Consider the following 13,173-nt stretch of genomic DNA (forward strand, 5'->3'; position numbering starts at 1 on the left):
AAGAAGAGATCATGATCACACAAGAACTCATGATGATACGAGAATAATTCGTGTCGATGTTACTACTTATCAAATTGCCATTAGTTTTTATATTCAAAGTCATACTATAGATTTTAGTCGGTTAGCATTACCGAATCATGAAGTTGGTATGAACAGTCTAGTCGGTTACAGAAGAAAGCAGTCACAGAACGCAGTATTCACCGAGTTGTTTACCGAGTATCTTTTTACGGCTACCGAGCAGTAAAGTTAACACACTGAGTTGATATTCACTGAGTGAAACGTGTTACTAGATACATTGAACCTAGACATGCACATGAAAACGTGTTACAAGATCGAGGCACATCTAACCGTTATTACATTGGAAATTGCACTAGAAGATTGTGTATGATTGCAAGGTCAATCTAACCAATGAAATATTTTGTTTAGTTATTCATTCGAGGAATCTTGTTTGTAAGATCGAAGCAATGAATTAGATCACTGCTTTAAGAGATCTATTTATACAACATGGGAAGAGAGTAAAAAGTGTGTGTGTGAAGGAAGACTATTACAGAGACATAGAGAGGTCATCGAGAAGGTTATCAGAGAACAGTCGAAGAACAGAGTAAACAAAAGGGTTTACCGAGTTACAATATGGGTTACCGAGGTATGCTATAAGCAAGGTAATCTTATTCTGAGCACATAGAATTTGCTATAACATTTCAAATGTAAAGTTGTAGATATTTGTAATGATTTTATTGTAATATTGTGAAGTTGAAAGAGAAACCTTTAACAGGGTAAAAGACTCTAACCAAGTCTATAAATTGTAAAGCCTCTAACCAGGTACAGCATTCAGATTAATGTTGTAAAATCCTTTAGCAAGGTAGATCTAATAGATCTTGTTACTCCTAACAGGGTAAGCTATCAGAAATAGCTAAATGTAGCTCTAACCGAGCAATCTTTATTATTGCAGTAGTGAAGTTGTGGGTGCCATCCCCAACGCAGTTTTTCTCTCTAACCAAGAGTTTCTGCCTAACCAAAATATATGTGTTATGGAGTGAATCATGTATAATTGTTATCTGTTTGTTTTAACTTTATTTTATGTTACTGCAGTATTTTGTTTATGCATAACAGTAAGGTTATTATTGAAGAAAGGTTTCGGAGTACTGATTCACCCCTCCCCTCTCAGTACATTAGCTTTCCATATTGGGCCTAACAATTGGTATCAGAGCTTGAATCTTGGAAAAGGGTTTAACTTATTGAAGAGAAAGATCTTATCAATGGAAGGCTATAAACAATCTCAGAGGATTGTATATCTACAAGAAGAGCTGGATCATGCAAATCAAGTGATTGCAGACATGCAAAGGCAAATGCAAAAATCTCTGAAAGTAAGAAGAAGATTATCTGATGACTTGCAGGATTCTCAAGAGTTAGTGGAACAAATCGAGACATCATCTGAGAATAGTATATCTAAAGAGACTGAAGAAATGATTGGAATGTTGAAAGAAAAGAACAAAGCATTGGCTGATCAATTAAATGCAATGAAAAGAGAACATGAACATTTCAGTACACAGATGACTGAAAATCTAGATGCATTAAGGATAGTTGAGGATAAAGCAAGAGATCACAAAGAGAAAAAAAACAACTTGAAGTCTTAGTATCTGATAAGAATGATGAAATCATAAGGCTAACTGGTATTCAACAAAATATGACAGATCAACTAGGTTATGCACATCATGAAGCTATTCTAAAGAATGATGAAAATCAAGCATTGAAACTTCAAGTATCAAGGTTGACTAGTGAACTTGAAACAGAGAAGAAATCCAAAGAAACATTGAAGAAAAGTTATGAAGCATCAAAGCTGTTGGATGAGCAATTGAATACAAGAAGACCCAACAAAGATGCAAGACTCGGTTACAAAGGAAAAGAATCAACCGAGAAAGGAATTCATACCACTGAGAGAGGAGAATCATCAAAGCAAGTTGGAAACAGGAATAACATCAAAAGGAAGAAGCCTATTTTCTACTACTATGGAAATCAAGGTCATACTGCCAACATATGCCAGATTAGAAAAGGTAAGCAACCGAATATCACTAAGTCCAATGGATATTGTTACAATTGCAATAAATATGGTCACACATCTAATCAATGTAGGACAAAGTCTGTTAACAACTATCAGAAGGCAAAATTCAAAGGGTTTTGTAGAAACTGCAATAGATATGGACATAGTACTGAGAAGTGCTGGTCTCAGCAAAAGAACTACATGTGGTATCCACACCGAGCAAACACTAGAGGTTACCGAACTCACACAGATCCTTACCGACAATATGCAGCAGTACCATGGGATTACAATACAAGGATATGGTGTGAATGTTGTGGAAGATATGGACATATTAGTACCAACTATTTTATAAGGTTTGGAATGAATAACCGAAGATCATGGAGAAATCCTAGTATGGCATGTTTTCATTGTCACAAAGTTGGACATTTAGCTGGAGATTGCAGAGATCAACCTAGAAGAGACACTGAAGAGATAAAAGAAAAATTCAAGATGATTTGGAAAAAGAAGGAAATCATGTCAGATGAAGAAAGCACCTTACCTACCAAGTTAGGTGCACCTATTCCAAATTAGTCAGAAAAGGTATGAAGGGACTGCATTCTCTAAAGGTTAAATCATAACAGTTCCTATTCTATTATGTACAAAATTCAAAATCTGCATAGTTAAGATGCAATTAGTCAGTTTGAAATTCTATCAAAAGTACTTTACAGGAAACCTATCAAGTCGGTGTATACAGGAATCCTGTCAAGTCGGTTAATGAAGGAAATTTTGTTACTCGATTAAAAATGAAAAAGGAGTAAATCAATAAAAGGTGAACCGAGTGCATTTAGTGTTTTGACCTAACTTGCACGGAGCCCAATAAGGTATTTTTGAGTACTTAAAGGTATTTTCATGGTCATTTTCATTCACCAAGTTTTCAAGAGAGCAAAGCAGAGAAAATCAAGGCAATCAAACTTCATTCAGAGCGAATTTCAAGGTATTTACAACAAATCTATTCACACTATTAAGCTAGTTTCCGATCTAGTCAAATTGCTATTATCTACCGAGTGTGAAGCGTCAATCGTTTGTAAACCCTAAGGTTAGTTTGCTAAATTTTACCTGAAACCTACAATGGCGCCCAAGATCCAAGATCCCGTAGTTGTCAAAAATGTGGAGAAGCCCTCGCTGACATATTCTTTGACTCCCAAAGTCGCCTCTGAGCTGGATGACAAAACTACATTTTCACTCATCCCGGATCGAGTCTTGTTAGTTGAAGATGTTAGATTCTTCACCAAATGTTGTGTTGAGGAACTTGGTCATGTTGAGATTAGTGACACATATGATGAACTCTGTACTGATGGCAAAATGGATAGCAAATTCAAGCATATCAAAATCAAGGAATTAATTGAAGCCCTAGCCTATCCCCATGTGTTCAAACCCCAGTGGGTTAAGTTTGTCTTGAGTAGAGTACATGATGATTTTATGTGGCTAGAGGAGAAACCATTCAAAATCACTAAGGAAATCATTCATGTAATTGTCGGGTATCCTATCTATGATCATGCACGAGCACAGAAAATGATATCACAGAAGGAGCTAATCAGTCTAACTGGAGTAGAATCTGATTACCGAGGACTGAAATTGAACAATGTCACTGATGCAGAACTCAAGTTTGCAATTAGAGTAATTGGTTACTGTTTCTTCCAATCTGCAAGGGAAAATAGTGTACCATGTGCCGCATGTACCATGTGCCGTAGTTGACTTGGCCTACAAAATAGTGAAGAAGGGAATGAAAGTAGATTTATGTGAAGTGCTACTGAAGAACTTGTTTGAGAACCTGAACACAATAAGGAAGCTGAAGAAGAACAAATCGGCAAATACACTAAAGTTTGGTTCACTTCTTGTATGCATGTTTTTCTACTTTGAGAATTTCTTTCCCTCGGTCGGTAAAGTAGTTTGGGAGCTACGCTAACCTATCACCCATCAAATCAATGATTTCATCAAGAAACTAGGAGATAACTTTAATGATATCATGGGTGACTATTTTAGCAAATTTCAAGAGAAGATGCACAACAGGTACAGGATTCCACCACAACTGGTAGAAAAATATAAGGATGATATATGTTTTGAGGTAGACACCGATTATTGTTATATGAATGTCATTGAACCGAGGACTCAATCTTTGCCACCAATGGGTTATGAGATTGACTATGATATAACACAATAGCAAATTGATGCCTATCTATTGTTGCCAAGGCATGCTACCGAACTAAGATATGGAACATATGAAGAGGTGAAGGAAAAAGTAAAAATGAGCATTGTAGTACCTAAGGCTACAAGAAAAGATACAAAAATGATAAAGGTTTTATCTAAAAAATTCAGAGAAGAATCCTCCTCTACACCTGTCAAAGGCACTCTTGCCATTACCGAAGAGGAATCACAAGCTCAAGAGGCAGCAATAACATTAAGTACCGAGTTGCCTAAGGGTAAAGTTTTGAAAAGAAAGAAATAGGACATTTCAAAGGCCCTACCGACACCACCAACAAAGAGACCCAACACTAGAGCATCAGCTGCATCACCGAGTAAGAAACAAAAGAGTGTTACTATACCCAAGGTAACCAAGACCTATAAGAAATCTACTCGGAGACTCATTTTGGCAAAAGAGTCTAGTGATACAGAATCTGATGATGCAAACAAATTTCAGATTGTAAAAAGAAAAAAGGTAAATATTCATAGTGTTGAAAATTTTTGTGCCAATCTTAAAGAATACGGTGGATTTGCAGGATTTAGATATGTTAAGTATAAGACTAGGAATAATAATGAGAAGCGACAAATTGAAGAAGTTGTCATCTGCACACTTCTAAAGTTTCGGCTAGCTACATTAGAACTAGTAAAGTCACTTCCGAGTGAATTATACTTACATATTGATAACAGATGGAAATACGCAATGGACTCAGAGAAACAAATAAGAGAAAGAAGTCTAGTCCATCTATTCCCTAATATGTCTATAGCAGAAATCAAGGAGCATTTGACCACATACAATTCTAAATTTCTTGTCAAACAAAGAGCCTTAAAATTGATGAATGGGCTATACATTGATGTGGAAAATTAGACAAAAGACAAGTGGCAGGAGATATTCAAACTAAAGGATGTCAGTAAACAATCTCAAGTTGAAATTGTTGATGTCACTGAGCAAGATCCTGATGTCACCGAGCAAGGTCTAGACTCAGCTGACACTATTCAAAATGATGAAGATGTTATGGATGAAGAAGCACCAGAGCAGGAAATGATTGAAGGCACTACCTATGCAAAACTTGTATATAGTGAATCTGTTTTAGAACAAGTTCAGCCTTATCCATCAGTGAAGCCACCTGTCTCAAACGAAGCTCCTAAGGACACAGATCAAGGCACCGAAGGTCACAAGTCTGAATAAACAAAAGATACAACCAAAGATTAGACGACTCAAGCACCGTCAAGCACTGCAAATGTTACAGCTGAGACCCCTAACACCGAGACACCCAAGGACACTACAATGGCTACAGGAACCAACCAAAGTGTTGAATCTACCAAGCAACCTACCGAGGGTCAGCAAGCCTCACAAGCACTTGTCTTAGTGGAACTGCCCCAAGGAAAAGAGAAGAAGGTGAGAAAGCATAGTTTTAAAATTGATTTGACTAAACCGATAGTGTTGCCAAATGTCGATATCTCAAAATTAAAAGGGCAAGCACTTACCGATTTCGGTGAATTATGCAAAGCAAAGGCTGAATAGGAAAAAAAATTGGCTATTCAAAAGAAGAATAAAGTACTATAGAAGGTCAAGACACTACTAACAGAAATGCTACCTTCAACAACAGTGTCAACCGATGCAGCCATCCACATTCAACTAGATGAACTCCTTACTCAAATAGAAACATCTGGAGTTGATGCATCTGAGTGCTTAAGCAAGCTAAAAGATAAAGAGCTTACATCAAAAATGATTGAAGAGGTACAAAAAGCTCTAGCTATAGGAAAAGTAAAGCTTGTCAAATTCATTGCTGAGTTGTCCCCTCAACTCAAGCATATTCTTTATTTATTTCAGAAACTTTGTACATTTTCCTTATTCATTAAAGATATCAAGAATAAAACTGATGCAATTGAGAAGGAGATCACCGATCTCTCAACTAAGTTGACCACCGAGCCTAATTTAGTTCAGAATTTTTATACCAAGCTTCAATAGCTCATGGCTCAACAGTTAGAACTCAGGAATGAAGAGCATAAAATCAAGATGGATATAATGACCCTTCATACATTATTCCTTCCTCATCTCTCATCAGTACAAGAACAGATCAACAGAGCTGCACACCTATCAACTACACAAGAGGGAAGCACTCTTGGTGACTTAATATCACTATTAGCTAATATTCAAGCACAAAATTCATTAATGGAAAGTGTAAAGGATTCACTCTCAGTCGCCCTCACCGACGCCCGAAACAAGTATAAATCTATTTTTGATCAGTTACCGCCCCCGGATGGAAATTAAGTTTTTGATGTTTGTCAAAAAGGGGGAGTAATATTATAATACTACATAGGGGGAGTAATACTAGACAAAGGGGGAGTAATACTATATTTGGAGAGTGACACAGTTTTGGTAACACAGTTTTGAGTATTGTATACAAAGGGAGTATACCGAGTAGAATATACAGAGCAAGCAAAGCACACAAGAACAGAACAGAACTGAGCATGCAAAATTTAGAGTTATGTATAGAATAATGATAAGGGGAGTATATCTGCATATACTATTTCATTGACTATTGTATATATTGTCAAGTGTAGTCATTTTGCAAAGTATTTAGATTTTTGAGTTATGACTTTAAAAGTAGTTTTTGTCAAACATCTCAACTAATGTCAAAAGGGGAGATTGTTACTACTTATCAAATTGCCATTAGTTTTTATATTCAAAGTCATACTATAGATTCTAGTCGGTTAGCATTACCAAATCATGAAGTCCGTATACACAGAGAATTTGGTATGAACAGTCTAGTTGGTTATAGAAGAAAGCAGTCATAGAACGCAGTATTCACTGAGCTGTTTACCGAGTATCTTTTTACGGTTACCGAGCAGTAAAGTTAACACACCGAGTTGATATTCACCAAGTGAAATGTGTTACTAGATACATTGAACCTAGACATGCACATGAAAATGTGTTACAAGATCGAGGCACATCTAACCATTATTACATTGGAAATTGCACTAGAAGATTGTGTATGATTGCAAGGTCAATCTAACCAATGAAATATTTTGTTTAGTTATTCATTCGAGGAATCTTGTTTGTAAGATCAAAGCAATGAATTAGATCACCGCTTTAAGAGATCTATTTATACATCATGGGAAGAGAGTAAAAAGTGTGTGTGTGTGAAGGAAGACTATTATAGAGACACAGAGAGGTCACCGAGAAGGTTATCAAAGAATAGTCGAAGAACAGAGTAAACAGAAGGGTTTACCGAGTTACAATATGGGTTACCGAGGTATGCTATAAGCAAGGTAATCTTATTCTGAGCACATAGAATCTACTATAACATTTCAGATGTAAAGTTGCAGATATTTGTAATGATTTTATTGTAATATTGTGAAGTTGAAAGAGAAACCTTTAATAGGGTAAAAGACTCTAACCAAGTCTATAAATTGTAAAGCCTCTAACCAGGTGCAGCATTCAGATTAATGTTGTAAAATCCTTTAGCAAGGTAGATCTAACAAATCTTGTTACTCCTAACAGGGTAAGCTATCAGAAATAGCTAAATGTAGCTCTAACCGAGCAATCTTTATTATTGCAGTAGTGAAGTTGTGGGTGCCATCCCCACTGCAGTTTTTCTCTCTAAGCAAGAGTTTCTGCATAACCAAAATATATGTGTTATGGAGTGAATCATGTATGATTGTTATCTGTTTGTTTTAACTTTATTTTATGTTACTGCACTATTCCGTTTATGCATAACAATAAGGTTATTATTGAAGAAAGGTTTTGGAGTACTGATTCACCCCTCCCCTCTCAGTACATTAGCTTTCCATATTGGGCCTAACAGATCCCCTTTTGGTTCTCACGCAACAGATACAAACATTTCAAATGCAAATTGAAGATATACAAAGGGGAACTACTAAGAGGTATTCACTTCAAGAAATTTGTCCTTATGCATTTGATAGAAGTCTCAACATGATACCTTTTCCTCCAAATTGTGAAACTCCTAGATATGACAAATATAATGGAAGAACTGATCCCCAAGATCAGGCACGATAATTTTGCACGATGAGCATGGAGTTCACACATGAAGAAATGCACTTAATGAGGTTATTTCCAAAAAGCTTAAGTGGACAAGCTATGGAATGGTTCTCAAAACTTCCACCCGGAATTAGAACATTTGCAGAACTAGTGGACAAGTTTGTTTCACAATACTCTTACAACATACAACATGAGGTCACAATGCTAGACTTGTGTAACAACAAGCAAAAGAGTGGAGAGCCTTTCATGACGTTTCTACAAAGGTGGAGATGATTAGCTGCATGATATCCTCGTATGGTGCCAGATAATGAAAATATGGACATATTCATTGACAATCTAAATGAAGAAATGAGTTAAAAACTAAATATGCAATGTCCTCCAAGTTTCAAAAAAATGATTGATAATGGAATCGGGGTTAAGGAAGCTATGGTAAAGAAAGGAGAGATGAAGATATACAAAGGAGTTAATCCTCCTCCCAACAATAATACTAATAATAACATCAATGATAAGCCCAAATTTTGGAACAAAAATCAAAACATTGTCAATGATTGGATAGTGGATAATAATAATGTGAAACCAAACCAACCGGTTTTCAATTTATCAAATCACACGATTCAACAAGATAACAGTAAACCAAAATCATCTTTTAATAATTTTTTCGAAGGAAATTTACCAACATTGGTGAACCACTTGGGTCAGCATTAAAGACACTTCTTGCAAACAAGTTGATTACCTTGCCAAAAGCAAGATATTTTGAACCAAAGGTTAAACCTGATTGGTGGAATGACAATCATTATTGTGATTGTCATTGAAACAAAGGACACCAAACAGATGATTGTTAGCGGTTAAAACATGTCATCTAAGATTTGATTAACAATGGCATAATAACTATGGATGGGCATAAGACAAATGAATCACACATCTTTCAAAAATCCACTTCCTAATTATGAGAAGGGTGAATCATCAGTGGTGCAAAATGGCAAGGGTAAAGCAAAAGTGAACTATGTTCATACCTATGATAACATGGTCAATGTGATTGTGGTCAAAGAGAAACAACAATAAGCACTTGCTCATGTTATCATAAGAAGAAAAGCCAAGGTTACTTTCTCAAGTCCTACAACTGACACGTCATCCACTTTAAAATAGTATAGTATAGTGGATCAACTATAGAAAACTCCCGCGCAAATATCAATTTTAGAACTTTTAAAACTTTCACCTGCACATAAAGAAATTTTAGAAAGAGCGCTAGTAGATATGACAGGATCTAAAGATCTTGGTGTAGATCAATTCCAAACTATGGTGGGATACCTCACAAGGCCTCATTGCTTATCATTCACAGAAGAAGATGACATGTCTCTACAACATCCCCATAATTCTCCCTTGCATATTGAAGTCCTTATTCATAAAATGCACGTTAAACGTGTCCTAATAGATGGAGGAGCTGGCGTGAATGTTTTCTCATTAAGTCTTGTTCATGCCTTAGGTTATTATGAAGATGCAATTGATCCCCGTAAAAAGATCACAATCAAAGCATATGTTGAAGAAGAGTGTTTCTTCAAAGGAATTGTGGTATTACCAATCAGAGTAGGACCCTTGCAAAAAGATAAAACATGCCAAGTTATAGACCTAGATTTATCATACAACATAATTTTGGAAAGACCATGAATTCATGACAAACAAGCTATTCCCTAAACTTATCACCAGTGCTTGAAGTTTCCGTACAACGGACAGGAAATCGCAATTTCAGCAGACTTGAATCCATTCCAATATTGTAGTAATTTGAAACTGGCACAAGAGGTCATTGTTCCACATAATAGAGAGGCATCATCTTCAAGCACATAATCCAAGGAAAAATCATTCTCCTCAATCTTGTCAAGTTTTGAAAATAGATACAATTAAGGGATCAAGGGAACAAAGAATATTCATTGTCAGAGTTACCACTTTCTCCTAAATCTTATGGTAAACCATCAAACTCAAAACAAAAACCAGTTCTAAAACCTCTTCCAATATTTGATGGAGAATTTGTTAGTGCTGGGACATTATTTGAAGAAACAGAGGACAAAGATGTGCTACAATGGCTATACAAGGATGAAGAAGTTCAATAAAAAATCAATAACGTCAGAATACCTATAGAAAAATATGGAAAAGGATTTAACATCCTTCAGAAAATGGGATACACTGGAATGGGTCTTGTAGGAAAAATAAAATAAGGTATATTAGAACCCATACAACCTCATACTTAGCAAGCTAAAGACAAATCAGGCTTAGGGTATGGACAAGATACTCCACAAGAATAAACGTCTTCTAGGAAACAAAAAGATGAACATGACAAAAGATAAGAGCAACTTGCAATCAAAAGAGAGGAAGCATCTACTAAACAACAAGAATAAGCAAACATAAGATCACAAAAAGAGAGCTTCTAATCAACAAAAAAGATAAAATAATGGCACTTCCCAAGCAAAGTCAACTTCTAATCAAAATAGATAAGAAGTTGGTATAAAACAAGGAGAACTAATAGCAAGACTAACAGAACTAAATATTAGCTGCCAATAAGACAAATTCTAATGAATGGGAATGGGATTCCTATCATTCTAAACAATCAACTGAAGAAATCTTCTATGAAGAAGATGTGGGTGTCGATGTAGTTCATGCATATGCAAGACCAATGTCAGGAACTAGGTCACTTGAATTATAATCACATTTGATTGACTTGAATTTAATCGGGGATGATCAGGAACTACTTGTGAGAGGTCATTCTGATGAGAGTATTGTCCTATACATTGAAATACATATTGAAAACTTTGACATTTCTATTATGACCCTTAATGCCTTTGAAACATCTCAAACTGAGGATCCCTAATCTTTAATACATCCTCAACTTATTGACTGGGATAATGAAGGACATACTAAAATTGTTACCTTTCCTAATGACCACGCTATTGCCTTATACCTTAATGCAATTGAGCCCACAATAGCTTCCACCAAGGATTTCACCAATACATATTCCAGTCAAGTGGGTGCCAAATTGCCCAGTTGCAAAAGTAAAAATAAAGTAAAAAATATCAGGTATAATGTTGAAGACCATTTATTGGCAACATTAGACCAAGGAAAAGTAAAAGGAAAGGATGCATCTAACAGTGGAAACCTCCTTGAGGCACCGAAAGATGGGATATTTAACACCTTACATGAATATTATCAAGAGAGATCATCTATAATGATTGAACCAATGAAGGCAATCAACATTGGAACAACATATGAACCAAAGATTCTATATTCAACAACCTCTCTATCAGAACAAGAACAACAAAAATATCTTGAATTTTTCAAAAGACGACAAATCAATTTTGCCTGGTCATATGCAGACATGCCAAGGTTGGATCTGGATCTTATAATACATCACCTAAATGTCACTTCAAGAGCCAAACCAGTAAAACAAAAATTAAGAAAGATGCATCCTCATATAGCTCTCCTTGTCAAAGAAGAACTGAAGAAATTACTGGACGTGGGATTTAACAGACCTGTGACATATCCCCAATGGGTATCAAACATAGTTCCTATTTGTAAACCAGATAAAAGTATCAAAGTATGCACAAACCTCAAAGATCTCAATAATTCATGTCCAAAGGATGACTTTCCTTTGCCTAATATTGACATCATTGTTGATTTAAATGTTGGACATTCCATGTTTTCCCTAATGGATGATTTTTCAGGATATAATTAGATTAAAATAGCTCCAGAAGATCAAGAAAAGATAGCTTTCATGTGTCCATGGGGTACTTTATGCTAGAACGTCATGCCATTTAGACTAAAGAATGCAGGTGCTACCTATCTAAGAGCTATGGCAACAATATTCCATGACATGATGCATACATTCATGGAAGACTATGTAGATGACATATTGGCAAAATCATACAATAGAGATAAACATCTAGAAATATTGGAAAAGATCTTTGACCGGTTAGAACAATACAAGCTAAGGCTCAATCCCAAGAAATGTGCCTTTGGTGGACCACTTTAGGTAAGCTATTGGGATACATTGTTTCAACTAGAGGTATAGAAGTAGATCCGGATAAAGTTAAAGCAATCATGGAAATGGCATCTCCCAAAAATATCAGTCAACTCAGATCACTTCAAGGAAGATTGCAATCAATTAGAATATTTTTTGCTCAGTTGGTAGATAAGTGTTAATCATTTACTCATTTGTTGCACAAGAATGTTCATTTCAAATGGGACAATCAATGTGAAGAAGCATTCAAAAAAATCAAGGAATATCTCATTCAACCACCATTCCTAATGTCACCAATTCAAGGCAAGTTGTCATTACTATATGTATCAACCACAGAAGTATCATTAGGAGTTCTGCTCGCACAATAGGATAGTGAAGGAAAAGAACAAGCTATCTACTATATCAGTAGAACATTAGTGGGGTACGAGCTCAATTATTCACCAACAGAAAAAGCATGCTTAGCAGTAGTGTTTGCTTCTCAAAAATTGTGACACTATCTACTCTCTCACTCAATCAAATCGATTGCTAAAATAGATCCATTAAAGTATTTGCTCAGCAAGGCAAAATTAACAGGAATACTAGCAAAATGGATCATGATCTTGAGCAAATTTGATATTGAATATGTGGACATAAAAGCTATGAAGGGAGAAGTCATTGCAGACTAGCTAGCAGAAGCACCACTTCAAGATCATCCCTTAAACATTGAATTTCCAGATGTTGATATCCTCGCAGTCACCAAACAGACATGGCAATTGTACTTTGATGGTTCATATACCTAGCATGGATCAGGAGCAAGCATTTTATTCATCACACCACAAGGCTACACAATTCCAAAGACATATAAATTGAGTTTTCCATGCACCAACAATACAACAAAATATGAAGCTTTGGTTATAAGAATCAAAA

This window comes from Cryptomeria japonica, chromosome 9, assembly GCF_030272615.1.
Source record: "Cryptomeria japonica chromosome 9, Sugi_1.0, whole genome shotgun sequence".
NCBI lineage: Eukaryota > Viridiplantae > Streptophyta > Pinopsida > Cupressales > Cupressaceae > Cryptomeria > Cryptomeria japonica.